The sequence below is a fragment of the Bufo gargarizans genome, chromosome 2, assembly GCF_014858855.1.
Source record: "Bufo gargarizans isolate SCDJY-AF-19 chromosome 2, ASM1485885v1, whole genome shotgun sequence".
In the NCBI taxonomy this organism is placed as follows: Eukaryota; Metazoa; Chordata; class Amphibia; order Anura; family Bufonidae; genus Bufo; species Bufo gargarizans.
In genome coordinates, this window is record NC_058081.1 from 469,299,537 (window position 1) to 469,315,500 (window position 15,964).

Consider the following 15,964-nt stretch of genomic DNA (forward strand, 5'->3'; position numbering starts at 1 on the left):
ACTGGTCTCCTCGGTACCCAGACGTCTGTTGAGTGTTGTAAGAAGCAGGGGAGATGCCACACAGTGGTGAAAATGGCCTTGTCCCAACTTTTTTGGGATTTGTTGACACCATGAAATTCTGATTCAACATATTTTTCCCTTAAAATGGTACATTTTCTCAGTTTAAACTTTTGTTCCGTGATTTATGTTCTATTCTGAATACAATATTAGAAGTTGGCACCTCCACATCATTGCATTCAGTTTTTATTCACGATTTGTATAGTGTTCCAACTTTTTGGGAATCCGGTTTGTATAAGCATTGTTGAAATTAACATAGATACTACAGTGACCATTCCTTAGATAATTGATAAAGGCATTTTAATAAGTCTACATCTTACTTTTTCTTCCAATAGTAACTTCAATTATATCTGAAGTGAAGGGAGGCAACTTCTACTAATTGTTGTCCTCTGCTGGGCATTATACCTGGTCTGACCTGTCATGAGGAGGCAAGGAAAGAAGGTGGCAACTGTTCTCAGAATACTTTTTTCTTTGACAAGTTGTTGTCACCTTGCTTTAATAGATGGACTGACAAACGCAATATAATATTATATCATCCTAGCGCCTGGTGCTATATATACCACCCCCATGTCTCTCTGTTGCAGCAGCAGTCTGTGCTCCAGAGCTGCTCTTCTAACTGTACAAGAAAACAGTAATAATACTTTTGGAGTTATATGGTTGTAGTCTGCTTCAGAACCTGCATACATATGTATGCAAACTCTTAGGGCTCATGCACACGAACGTGTGCAAATTGCAGTCCCCAATGCACGGAACGTCCCACCTACGGCTGTGTGAATGAGCCCTTACCATGTTCTTCCGTATGTCCATTAATATCGTGTATATTACACGTATAGTCACATTTCATAAAGGAACTCTAAACCCAGCAGTGCCTTCTAAAAGTTAACAAAGATAGAGTTGCCCTCACTGTTTGGCAGGCTGCAGCACTTTCTGCACAATCCTGACACAAACTGTTTTTCCTGCAGAGAACAAAAGGTTTAGGATGGGGTTCACACCTGAGCGTCCGCGATGGAGCGCTCTGTATGCGCGATTGTACCGGCGTTTGCAATCGCTCATACAGAGACAAGCGAACGCCCATTGTCAAGCGTTCCCGAAAGTCTATGTACGGGAACGCGCGACAAGACGCCCCAAAGAAGCTCATGTACTTCTTGGGGCATCGGGCGTTTTACAGCGCGATCGTACGCACTGTAAAACACCTAGGTGAGAACCATGCCGATAGGGAAGCATTGGTTTCTCCTTGTTGAGCGTTTTATACCGCGCAGGAACGCGCTGTAAAAAGCTCAGGTGTGAACCCAGCCTTAATCTCCTGCGAATCCGCTCTAACTTCAGCCGAAGACCAAGAGAGGGGACAGGGCTTAAGCCAAGGGGGCATGACAACCTTGTTGTCCTACTGCAGACAGGACACAGCAGGTAGGTTCCTGCTCCAGACACTTGTCTTCTTACAGCATGTGACATGACTGTGAGGAGGAGGAGGGGGGGCATGGATGATCTTCTGGGACACAGAGAGAAGTTTTTTGTATGTATCTCTCAGCTGTAATAGTAACATTAGACGACAAGGGAAATGGAGACGAAGGAAGGAAGTGCTTGGATGTTTTTTCTTGTATTTTCTGTATTGAACATTCCTTTGAGATGCCCATACACTTAGGTAGCTGTTGGCTGACAGATATTCTTACGGACTGTTCCATATACTTGCAAACGGCTCAGCCTAGCATGCATGTGTTTTCAGTGGGGAAAGAGGAATAATCCACTGTCAGCGACTTATCTTCCATGGGAACAAAGAATTTGGTATGTTGAAATGTACTCATGCACGTTACATAGTCAGAAGGTTCCTGGCTAACTTACATCTAATGTATATAGACACCTAGTCACAAATGACTGGTATTATTACGCTGAGGTAGAAAAGTCCACACGACATCCCACATACTCTAGACGACCTATCAATGCAAACCCTTACTCTTAGGGTTTTTATTGTTTTCCATGTCAGACACAGCTTGGGAGAAGACATCTATAAAACATAGATGTAGATAAAATATAGCATTACATAGGTTCGTCTTCAGGCACAGGTCTATAAATCATTTTGAGAACATAGTAGAAAATAGGTGGAGAGTAGCCATGTATTGCTTGACAGATGTTGAAAACATAGAACAACTTCATCCCATTTACATTTATTTATCCTAGGATCTCATATCTAATAAATGTCAATCGCCGCTTATCATTTATCAACTCCTGGTTTACATCTAGATAATTATGCAACCACTGCTTATAAAACATCACTGTTTCCTTCTGTAGAGATGAAAAGCGCAGGAAGACAGCAAACATGACTTTTAAATTACTGTACTAGGAAACGCCAACAGCTAGAGAAATCTGGAGCTAATGAATACCTGCAGTTCCACTGGTCTATGGCAGAAGGACCCCTCTAAGGGCTTAGTTGGCAGGAGATCGTAGAGGTATATGGGCTACATGGCTGCATTTTCACCTAATACTCTGGTTATTTTCAGTGCTAGTTTCATAGTGCTGATCCTATTATTCACCAGCCTTATAATACACTGGCCTCAGTCCTCAGAAGTACAATAACAAAAAGTGGGCCTCCATAGGGAACATGGAGAAAACTTTGGAAAGAAGACAAAAAGTACCCCTCTACCAACCATGTTACTTGAGGTGACCCTGCAGTAGTTCCATTACCCATCCCCTCCTCATTCATGTAATTTGCCCACCAGATTCTCAGATTACCCTATGCATACAGTAGTCTGAGACACTCCTCCATGCTCTGAGGGAAAGGGATCTGTAGATAGAACATGAATACGGTGCAGGCCTACAGCAGGAGGAAGGGTCTCAGACTACAAGAGCATATTGTGCATAGGATAGTCTGAGAATCTGGTGGCCATTTTACCTAAATGCGCAAGGGGAATGGGACAAACCACAGCAGCAACATTGAAAAGCCGGGCACTAGGTATGTTACCTATACATACTGCATATATAGTCATTTTTTTAAACTATAAATTTGGTCGCTTAAATAAGTAAACACAGAAATACAATATTTTACACCTGTCAATAAAAAATATAAAAAATTGGTAACTTTATTAAGAGGTGCATATATCTAAATTTTATGCAGATCTTCTCTCTTTCAAAAAAAAAGAAAAGAAAGCTGTGCCTTTGGTGGATTATAGCCAGTGCGTGGCGTGACCTATAAGACTCCTTATGCCTACTAGGCACTCTACTACATATTCTTTACTCATATAGTTTTCATTGTGTTATCTGTGGTCTTATATAGGACTGCGGGTGGCATCTACTACATTATCTGTACTCAGAGAGTTATCAGTGTTATCGGTGGTCTTATATAGGACTGCAGGTGATGTTTTCTACAATATCTGTACTCAGAGAGTTATTATGGTTTTATCTGTGGTGTTACATAGGACTGCAGGTAATATCTACTATATTATCTGTACTCAGGGAGTTATTGTAGTGGTTGGGTATGGGGTAGTCCTAATGCTATGCTGGGTCCCTCAGACACCATAGAAGTGTCACCGCATGTTGCTGCTCTCCAGAGGGGCTGGCAAGGCATGGTGCACCTCAATGGGAAATAAGTCTAGAGAGTCTGGGTTTGCAGTAAATCAGTGAGCTTGCTTACTGGAGGAACTCGAGTGCAAAATAATACAGGTAACTGAGCTGGCTTCTCTAGTCTCCTTCCTGGCTGAAGAGGGTTTTGTGCTGCGAAAAGGCCTGAGCTAGCTGTTCTTCTTTCTCAGAAAGCTGGTACCTTGGCCAAAGGGTTGGTGGCCCAGGGTCTGTGCCTCAATCATCTCGCTGGCCCTTTGGTCAAAGGGCTGGTGACCCAAGGTCCATGATAGAGTATCCCCATCTTAGTGTCTTCTTCTGGTCACTCATACAGTCTGCCAGAATCTCTTCTACTAAACACTGGTCTTATCTGCAGACAATTAGGGGCTCTAACTGCTTTCCTTATACAAAAAAGTTGGGACACTATACAAATTGTGAATAAAAACTGAATGCAATGATGTGGAGGTGCCAACTTCTAATATTTTATTCAGAATAGAACATAAATCACGGAACAAAAGTTTAAACTGAGAAAATGTACCATTTTAAGGGAAAAATATGTTGAATCAGAATTTCATGGTGTTAACAAATCCCAAAAAAGTGGAGACAAGGCCATTTTCACCACTGTGTGGCATCTCCCCTTCTTCTTACAACACTCAACAGACGTCTGGGGACCGAGGAGACCAGTTTCTCAAGTTTAGAAATAGGAATGCTCTCCCATTCTTGTCTAATACAGGCCTCTAACTGTTCAATTGTCTTGGGCCTTCTTTGTTGCACCTTCCTCTTTATGATGCGCCAAATGTTCTCTATAGGTGAAAGATCTCGACTGCAGACTGGCCATTTCAGTACCCGGATCCTTCTCCTACGCAGCCATGATGTTGTGATTGATGCAGAATGTGGTCTGGCATTATCTTGTTGAAAATGCAGGGTCTTCCCTGAAAGAGATGACGTCTGGATGGGAGCATATGTTGTTCTAGAACCTGAATATATTTTTCTGCATTGATGGTGCCTTTCCAGATATGCAAGCTGCCCATGCCACACGCACTCATGCAACCCCATACCATCAGAGATGCAGGCTTCTGAACTGAGCATTGATAACAACTTGGGTTATCCTTGTCCTAGAATCCTAGAAATGGATTATTCTTTGCACTGTAGAGTTTCAGCTGGCAATGGCGGATGGCACGGTGGATTGTGTTCACTGACAATGGTTTCTGGAAGTATTCCTGAGCCCATTCTGTGATTTCCTTTACAGTAGCATTCCTGTTTGTGGTGCAGTGTCGTTTAAGGGCCCGGAGATCACGGTCATCCAGTATGGTTTTACGGCCTTGACCCTTACGCACAGAGATTGTTCCAGATTCTCTGAATCTTCGGATGATGTTATGCATAGTTGATGATGATAGATGCAAAGTCTTTGCAATTTTTCGCTGGATAACACCTTTCTGATATTGCTCCACTATCTTTCTGCGCAACATTGTGGGAATTGGTGATCCTCTACCCATCTTGGCTTCTGAGAGACACTGTTACTCTGAGAAGCTCTTTTTCTACCCAATCATGTTGCCAATTGACCTAATTAGTGTTAATTGGTCTTCCAGCTCTTCGTTATGCTCAAATTTACTTTTTCCAGCCTCTTATTGCTACTTGTCCCAACTTTTTGGGGATTTGTTGACACCGTGAAAATTTTAATCAACGTATTTTTCCTTTAAAATGATACATTTACTCGGATTAAACGTTTGATCTGTCATCTACGTTCTATTACAAATAAAATATTGACATTTGCCATCTCCACATCATTGCATTCAGTTTTTATTCACAATTTGTTTAGTGTCCCAACTTTTTGGGAATCCGGTTTGTATATAGTTGCTAACTGAACACCTTTAAGTGGTGGGGTGGAGTGGAGAAGCACAGCCTAAACAGAATGAATATTGCAATTTCAGTCTGTCAAAGACTTCTATAGAGTTTTAATAGAAGTCTATGGGAATAACTAAGCAGTTCTTCCAGACACAAAGAAGTATTGAGATGTAAAAAAAAAAAGCTAAATCAGACAGTAAGAAGCTCAGTGCGCCCGGCTTTTTTTTCCTCCAAAATTTTGCATAGTACCTTATAGTAACTGTAGAAGATTTCTAACTTCTCATAGGTAGAAAGTCCCAAAGTCTCTCAGTATTTGCTGGCTGTGTAGTAACGCTGCCCATAGCGCAGTGAAAATACAGAGCGATAACAAATGAACAGGATATATTACAATAAACATACAAAATGCAGTTCCACAATTCAAAACAGTATACGTGTAAACAATGGCATAAATCATAGTGCAAGTTAACTTTTCAAAGTTGGCAGTTCATATAGCTTTGTGTAGTAGTGAGAGGGGCAAATATCTACAAACACCAATACTTCAAAGTACCCATATTCCTGGGCACTAAACTATCACTTTGTTATCCGTGGTGTTACTGCAGGTAACATCTACATTATCTTTATTCAGAGAGTGAAGGCTCCTTTACACTTGCCCAGCATCGGCCAGTTAATCGCTAATGAAAGTTCTTATGAACGCTCGTTAATGATTATCTGCCGGTATAAAGGTGTCACCAATTACCTGATGAACGAGCGAAACGCGTGTAATATGATAGTTTGTGCGGTCACCAAAATCATTGTTTGCTGGCAGCAGATCTTGCTATCTAAGTACGCTCTGCTGCAGGCAAACAATGATTCTGTATGGGGATTAGTGATGGTATTAGCGATCACTCCCCTCCAAACTGTGGAGGAGATTTCTTTATGTAAATGTGGCTTTGTCCTTTACTGACAAGCAGGTGATTGTCAGAAAGGAACGCTTCCTTCCCGACAATCATCTGCTTAATATATCAGTGTAAAGGGGCTTTTATCACTGTATTATCTATGGTGTTAGATAGGAATGCAGGTAACAGTTACTGCATTATCTGTACTTAGTGTTATCACTAGGTGTCATCTGTTGTATTACAGCGGACTGCAGGTAACATCTACTACTTTATCTGTACTTACCTTATCACTGGGTGTTATCTGTGGTTTAACATAGGACTGTTTAGTCTAGTCCTACATTTATGTGTTAAGGGTGTATTAGACACCCCAATGCTGAAAGCGCCAGATAGCTAGCAGCTATGCCAACGCTCATCCCCATGCAGGACGGCAGTGTGCCGGTGGCAGATCAAGATTACACAGCACAATCTGCAGCCGGCAAATCAAGATATTTCAGCAGGTGCGATCGCTATTCCGCGTAATTGTGCTCACTGCGTACAATGGAATGTGATTTGTGACGAAGTAATTCGTAACAAATCAAATTCCTTTGTTAAAAATTGGCAAAGCAGCCGAATCAAATTTTTGATAACTTTGCTCATCTCGAGTTTATGAGTTGGAGGCCATTGCTATCTCTGTTTCTGTAATTTATGTAGGCTATTTCAGTTTTATGATGTGGATTAATTAAAATCGGGCAAACTGGACAGGAAATTTAAGAGCAATAAAGTTTGATGTGAAACATTCTATGTTCCCCAATAGGAGGGAATGGCAGTAGTTACTTTGTAAAGTGGCAGCACATATAGATAAGATCCTAATGTTTTACAACGGACTGACTCTGAAATGGAGGAGGAAGTAAAGAACACATATTATCAAATCATTTCAGTGGTCAGATTTATTACCCGCTACCTTACTACAGCCTGTTTGTATAGTTAGCATTGGTCATGGATAATTAGTCTCAGTGAATTTGCTGAATTATGATTTTAAAGTGTATACTTTTCAACCATTATTTTTTATGGTTAGGGCATTAAATAAAATGAAGCTATGCTGAAAACATTCTTGATAAAAAATCTCCTACCATTTTGTGTCTATGTCACCTATGCAGATCTATCACCATGTCGGGCCCCCAGGCTGATTTAAATTAGTGCAAGTATAAGGCCCCTTTCACACGGGCGAGTTTTCCGTGCGGGTGCGATGCGTGCGGTGAACGCACTGCACCCGCACTGAATCCTGACCCATTCATTTCTATGGGACAGTGCACACGAGCGGTGATTTTCACGCATCACTTGTGCGTTGCGTGAAAATCGCAGCATGCTCCTCTTTGTGCGTTTTTCACGTAACGCAGGCCCTATAGAAATGAATGGGGTTGCGTGAAAATCGCATGCATCCGCAAGCAAGTGCGGATGCGGTGCGATTTTCACGCATGGGTTCTAGGTGACAGTCTATTCACTGTATTATTTTCCCTTATAACATGGTTATAAGGGAAAATAATAGCATTCTGACTACAGAATGCATAGTATAATAGTGCTGGAAGGGTTAAAAATAATAAAAAAGTTAACTCACCTTCTCCTCTTGTTAGCGTAGATGCCGGTCTGTTCTTTAGCTGTGGCTAAAGGACCTTTGATGACGTCAGATCACATGCTCCATCACCACGGTGATGGACCATGTGATTGGAGCATGTGATCTGACGTCACCTCAGGTCATTCAGTCCACAGCTAAAGAACAGACCGGGATCTACGCTAACAAGAGGAGAAGGTGAGTTAACTTTTTTATTATTTTTAACCCTTCCAGCACTATTATACTATGCATTCTGTAGTCAGAATGCTATTATTTTCCCTTATAACCATGTTATAAGGGAAATAATACAATCTACAGAACATCAATCCCAAGCCCGAACTTCTGTGAAGAAGTTCGGGTCTGGGTACCAAACATGCGCGACTTTTCTCACGCGAGTGCAAAACGCATGACAATGTTTTGCACTCGCGCGGAAAAATCGTGCATTTTCCCGCAACGCACCCGCCTCTTATCCGGGCAAAAAACATGACGCCCGTGTGAAAGAGGCCTAAGGGCTCATGCACACAAACGTGCATTGGGGACAGCGAGTTGTGGTCTTCAGTGCATGGGCACATTCTGTGTGGCTGCCGCAGATCGATGCAGACCCATTCAACCTGAATGGGTCCGTGATCCGTCAGCACCACAAAAAAATAGAATAGATCTGTTCCGCACCGCACCTTCTGGATTGGGGACCCATTCAAGTGAATAAATCTGCATCCATGATGTGGTGCACATATCGCCGGTGCTCCTATATTGCAGACCCGCTGTTTGTGGGCCGCAATACGGGCCTGGTCGGCACACATTCATGTGCATGAGCCCTAAGGTAGTATTTAGCGTAGGTTGCTGTCCTAAAGAGATCGACTTGTCGTTGGTGGACAGGCACAAATAATATTTGCCAAAAATCTGACATTTATAGCGCAGCACTATAACTCCCAGCATGCAAACATGAACTCCCATAGAGATGAATAGAGCTTTCTGTCAGTTGTAGTTTCAGAACATCTGGAGTGCTGGAGATTGCTGATCCCTGAATTAGAGAGTCGTAGTTAGGGACAAGGTGGGGTCCACTCCTGATAAAAATGTCAGCTATGTACAAGTCCCACCTCTAGGACCCACACCTACCTGCAGATCATGCCCCTGTTTTGGACCCCGAGTAAGCGAGCCTAGCTATTTTTGGAAGTCACATAAAAATAAATGAAGGAGAAGCTGTGTATGCACGGCTGCTCTCCACTCACTTAGGGGTCTCATTCTAGAGACAAGTGCAGGTTCTAGAAGTGGGACTCACACCTATCTGACATTAGTGGCATATACTAGCGATATGCCACCAAAGTCTCAGGTAAGACAACCCAGTCTAGGGAAGAACAGGGGTTAATATTTTATTTCATTCCCTAGGGGTCTATGGTATCAGTGGAGGTTAATACCAGGTGGGCTAGGGCATATCAGGGGCTCCTTGTTAGTCTAGTGCAGGGATGGCAAACCTTTTGCAGACTGAGTGGTCAAACTGCAACCCAAAATCCACTTATTTATTGCAAAGTGCCAACACCAGCAATTCAACCTGAATACCAGTATAGTATATCTTCCATGTATTTTATAATTTAGCTATCACAGCCTGCCTACATTCCATGAACTGCTGTGCTGTTCATAGTGTGCCCTGCGCTGATGAATGGCAGGAAAAGAAAAGTCTAAGGCTATTGGTACACCATACACTTTTTCCAGGGTGCGAATGCCCACAGAGAGGACTCTGAGTGCCGCCTCTAGCACCCATGCCAAAGGTTTGCCACCACTGGTCTTGTGTAAAATAACATGTTAATACAGCCTCAGAGTTCTCCTTACGATTGAGCAGATTTATTTTGGAGCACTCCAACTGATCACCAAACAAATGATCACCAGGGAAGTTTGGTGGAGATGAGCCTCAAGATTTCAGACAATCACTTTTTAGTCTTTTCGCATATTTTTTTTACATTGAGAAGATATTATAATTGGTAGTCAGTGCTCCATGTGCACAGTTAATAGGCATCAATAACATGTTTGAAAGTTTCTAAAGTGAAATCGTCACGAAGGAGATGCCCATTAATTATAACTCTGTCTTTCCGGAGATGGTAAATATTTAAACGTCAAGCCCCTGGGGGGGACAGGAAAGAGCAGCCACTGGGTATTGCTTAGGAGAATTTGTTAGTAAACGTTCAGTGTTATTCCACATGCAAAACATATGTGAGCTGAGCACTGAGCTGTTGTATGAGAGAAATGAGAAGGTGGTGGAAATTTTAGGCCAGGGCCAAACTATAGCTACCAATTGCACAATCGCGGCCAGAGATGGTTCATGTGACTCAAATTACTTATTGCTTCATTTGTGTTATGTATTCTTTCCCAAAGACACACCTACAAAAGTAGTGAATACGAAAAGTTGGAAGACTGCCTTGGTCCCAGGGTGTGCGACTGTCTAGGGGAGGTCCATTGGGAAAGGCTGCAGCTGTTGTTTGGGATCAGTACTGTCAAATTGATCAAAGTTGATCAATAGTTTTTACAGGCTCGGAATGACAGGTGAATCCCCCAGTGGGCCCCTGAGCATGGTGGACTCTTAGGGGGTCATTTATTAAGACCCTGTGTGAGGGGCCAGGGCTTGATTTTTGAGGGATGACTTGTATTTTTCATTGGTATCATTTTGGGTTAGGTACATAACATTTTTTGATCACTTTTTATTTTTATGGCAAATAAGGAAAGAGTAGCAATTTAAGTAAAAACATTTTTTCACCAAATAGAAATAGATAAATTACAGCCTGTATGGTGCAGGCACAGCCTGCTGGGACACATTGGAGGCAGGCCTGGGACCTTCACTAGGCCCTAGGCTGGGTGCACAGATATCGGCACCCCACAATCTCATTTGTGGGGTGCTGATGGGAGAGGCATCTAAGGGGTTAAACAGGCCGGATCGGTGCTTCTGCTGGTTCAGGTCGTTAGTTCAGTAGCACGGCTCTCTTCTGAGAGCCGCGCCCCTGCTGTACACTGCCTAAGACCCCTTAGTAACTTAGTAAACATGTAATGCATTCAACCAGATCCTCTAAAGTAAGAAATACTCTATGTAGTCACTTTCTGCTCTGGCTTAGAGCTCATGCACACAACCTTATGTATTTTGCGGTCCACAAAAACGGATACGCAAAAAATACAGATGGCATCCGTGTGCATTCCGTATTTTGCAGAAAGGAACAGCTGGCCCCTAATAGAACAGGACTATCCTTGTCCGTAATGGGGACAATAATAGGACATGTTCTATTTTTTTGCAGAATGGATATATGGACACACTGAAATGGAATGCACATGGAGTAACTTCTGTTTTTTTTTGCAGACCCATTGAAATAAATGGTTCCGTATATGGTCCGCAAAAAAAGGAACGGACAGGGAAAGAAAATACGTTTGTGTGCATGAGCTCTTATAGATAAGAATTCTGAAGGAAGGGGCTCATATATTAAAGAGTCACTGTACTTTCACACAATTTCATTTCATTTGATAGAGAAGGGAGCACATTTTACTGGAACATGCTCTATAAATAGAGACCCAAGGTTCGTGTTTAAGAACTGTTTAACTCTCTGCGTCTCCTCATTGTGTAGGAAGCGCAAAGTAAATATTAAGAGTACACAGCACGGGCTCTAGATCACGTGGCCACCACTTTCGGCCAGGAGCTCACAACATCTGCATTCTCATCTTCCTAGTTATAAGTTAATGAAAATGTATCGCTCTGTGGGATGTTTTTTACACGTTTTTTTGCTGTGACTTGGAACAGTATATCTCATAGCTAAGTCTCCTCTGGAGGGAGAAGACAATGAGCTTTCTTGGATGCAAAGTTGGGAAAATAATTTTATTACTGCTGTCCAGGTTTCCAAAAAAAACTCTGAGAGCCTGTTACATAATGTAAGTATGGTAACAATAACATAAATTGGAGACATTCGTGTCAGCTGATGTTCCATAGATTATTATTAGAGATGAGCAAAGTTTTGAAAAATTAAATTCTACTGCTTCGCCGAACTTCGACAAGAAATTCGATTTGTTACGAATTACTTCATCACTAAATGTTTTTCATTGTACGGAGCGGGTGCAATCATGGGGAACAGCGTTTGCGCCACCCCGTCATTAAAGCCCTCAGATGCCGTGTTCAACACTGATAGCAGCATCTGTGATTCACATTTAGCCTTTCAGGGGTTAATTATGGGTTAAAAAAAATACTTACCTCATACACTTGCTCATGGAGAAGCCATCCGATCCTGTCTTGATTGAAGAAAGCCTGCCAAAAGACCTTTGGCAAGCGTGATGACGTCACCACGTGCCACCATTTTTTTTTTTTTTTTTTATTGATTCGTCACTCATGAAGCACAAGGAAATTTGGGTTTGTGAAAATCAAATTTTTCCGGAATTTTGGACCAAAGTCCACTTCGGATACTTTGATTCGCTCAGCACTAATTATTATATTATATATGTAGCGAGAGCATGCATGCTAACCTCTGAGATGTGATTACAGGGAGAAACTGTATATGATGAAACTTTTGCTTTAAAAAGGAAAAACATATTATAATTGACTAACCAGAAAAATTATGTTTGCAATGACTCAGAGTAGATCTCAGACAGGAAGAAGGAACAGTCTTCAAAAGCAGTGAAACTGAAAAGTGTTGAAGACAAACTGTTGAAAGTTTTTAATTAAGACCAACTGGAAAAATTATTTTTAGTCCAAGATAAAAACAATGCAATAATAAAAACAATGGGGGAAATGTATCAAACTGGTGTAAATTAGAACTGGTTTAGTTGCCCATAGCAACTAATTAGATTCCACCTTATATTTTCCAAAGGAGCTGTGAAAAATGAAAGGTGGAATCTGATTGGTTGCTATAGGCAACTGAGCCAGTTCTACTTTACACCAGTTTGATAAATCTCCCCCAATGTTCACAAAGGTGGCCATATCCTTTAAGTGCCGCTTAAACACATTTATCTTATGTTGTGCACATGAATATAGGGAGTGCCCCAACCTATGACATTTGAATCACAAATGGTGTATATGAACCCTTAATCACACCCCAAATTGAATTTAGACCCTAGATCTGACCCCATAAACAACATGCAAACTCTACACCAGATCTCTAAATAAATACAGACTCCAGAATAGACCACAATGTACTTATTATACTGGCAGAACATGCAACTGCTATGGGGCCCAGGAATAGGGGGGCCTGGTGCTGAACTTTTTTTCATATTTCAGGCAATGACCTCAGTGAAAATAATTATTTACAGCTTATTTGAGCTCCCTTTCATGGTGGCTTCAGGCAGACAGTGTGATGGTGTCAATTAAAGCGTTAGTTGACCGCATGCAGGGACTATCCCTAGAGGTTGCGGAGCTACGTGGTTCGGTCACACGGTGTCAGAATGCTCTGGCATCAGGTGCAGGTCAAATTTGTGTGGAGCCTAAAGTGGCTCTTCCTGATCGATTTTCAGGGGGTACGGATGACTTTATCAGTTTTAGAGAGTCCTGCAAATTGTATTTTCGGGTGCGTCCATCGTCGTCAGGTGATGAGAGTCAGAGGATAGGTATAATCATTTCTCTGCTTAAAGGGGACGTGCAATCTTGGGCCTTTTCTCTGCCACCCGGTTCTCGGGGCCTCCGGTCGATGGAGGAATTTTTCAAGGCTCTGGGATTAATCTACGATGACCCAGATCGGGTCTCGATGGCAGAGTTGAGATTACATAATTTATTTCAGGGTGAACATACTGCAAAGGCTTACTGTGTTAAGTTTAGGAAATGGGCTACTGAATCAGAGTGGAATGATCCCGTGTTACGTAGTCAGTTTTGTCAGGGGTTATCTGAGAGATTGAAGGATGCCCTTGCTTTTCATGAATACCCAGACTCTTTGGAGAATGCCATGTCTTTAGCAGTACGGTTAGATAGACATATCAGAGAAAGGTGTAGGGCTCCCTCCGCGCAAGGGATCCCTTCTGTGAGTGGTTTTGTCTCTACTGCCTCCCCGGATGATGTTACAGGTAACTCTGGGGTAGCGGAGGAACCCATGCAGCTGGGTCAGGTTTCTTGCCATTCTGATAGTAGAGACTTTAGGAAATTGCACAAACTGTGTTACTATTGTGGAAAGAGTGGTCATTTTATTTTTGCTTGTCCTTATGTTAAACCGCAGGTGGAAGAGAAAAAGAAAAAAAAAAAACATCCCTGTCACTTGTTAGCGTAAATGGTGTGGTGGAGCAGGCAGGTATGCAAGCTCCCTGCAGTTCCCGTTTTCTCCTTCCAGCTGTGGTGGCACTAGAGAAGAAAATCTAGGACTAAGTACTTGCACTTTAGAGAATGAGATTTGAGTTTTTGCAATTGATTCTTCCACTCTTTCTCAAAGGAGTCTTACTCACATTGTTCACGGTATTCACTTAAGGGTGGGTGATTCACATGTTGAGATTATTTCTTGTTTTGTCATGAAGGATTTGCCAGCTCCTATAGTTTTGGGGTTGACTAAACATAACCCAATTATAGATTGGCAAGCGAGACAAATCATTGGTTGGAGTGAGTTTTGTTCGGATAATTGTCTTGGCACATCTATCTCTGGTGTGTCCACTACGGCTTTACCTCAGTATCTCTCAGATTTTGCGGATGTCTTTTCGGAGGGTGGGGCTCAGGAATTGCCCCCCCATCGAGACTATGATTGTCCAGTTAATCTCATCCCAGGGGCTAAATTGTCAAAATCTCGGCTTTACAACCTTTCTCAACCTGAAAGAGAGGTCATGCGAAAGTATATCGCCGAGAGTTTGGCAAAAGGTCATATTAGGCCATCTAAGTCTCCGGTGGCAGTAGGCTTGTTCTTTGTAAAAAAAAAAAAAAGGATGGATCACTGAGACCGTGTTTGGATTTCCGGGAATTGAACCGTATTACGGTCCGGGATCCATATCCCCTGCCTTTGATTTCTGACCTTTTTGATCAGATTGTGGGAGCCAAGGTGTTCTCCAAGTTGGATTTGAGAGGGGCCTACAACCTGATCAGAATCAAGGAGGGGGATGAGTGGAAAACGGCCTTCAATACACACGAGGGTCATTTTGAGAATCTGGTTATGCCTTTTGGGTTGACGAATGCGCCAGCAGTATTTCAGCGATTCGTCAATGACAATTTTCATCATTTGGTGGGGAAGTTCGTGGTGGTTTATTTGGATGACATTTTAATTTACTCTCCTGATCTGAAGACCCATCAGGATCATGTGAGACAGGTTTTGACGATCCTTCGGGAGAATAAATTATATGCTAAATTAGAGAAATGTTTATTTTCGGTGCAGGAGCTTCCGTTCTTGGGATATCTGCTTTCTGACTCGGGGCCCCGAAAAGGTCCGGGCGGTTCTGGAATGGGACCGACCAGAGAATCAGAAAGCTTTGATGCGGTTCTTGGGGTTTAATAATTATTATAGGAAATTTATTTCAAACTATTCCACCATTGTAAGACCTCTCACTGATATGATTAAGAAGGGCGCTGACGTCTCTGTCTGGTCGGATGAGGCATTGCAGGCCTTTTCGGCTATTAAGGAGCGTTTTGCGTCTGCTCCCATTCTGGTGCAGCCCGATGTGTCTCAGCCATTCATTGTGGAGGTTGATGCATCTGAAGTGGGGGTTGGAGCGGTACTGTCGCAGGGTTCATCTCCTGACAAATGGGTCCCATGTGCTTTTTTCTCCAAGAAGCTCTCGGTCGCCGAGAGGAATTATGATGTTGGAGATAGGGAGTTGCTGGCTATCAAGTTGACCTTTGAGGAATAGCGTCACTGGTTGGAGGGGGCATCTCACCCCATTACGGTATATACAGACCATAAGAATTTGGCTTATTTGCAATCTGCCAAGCGTCTGAACCCTAGACAGGCCAGATGGTCACAGTTTTTTTACCAGGTTCAATTTTGTGGTTACCTTTCGCCCAGGGGTTAAGAACGTCAAGGCAGATGCCTTGTCTCGCAGCTTTCCTGGGGGAGGTAATTCATAGGATCTTACTCCGATTTTGGCTGATGGGGTGGTGGTCTCCGCTCTGTACCCCGAATTGGAGATG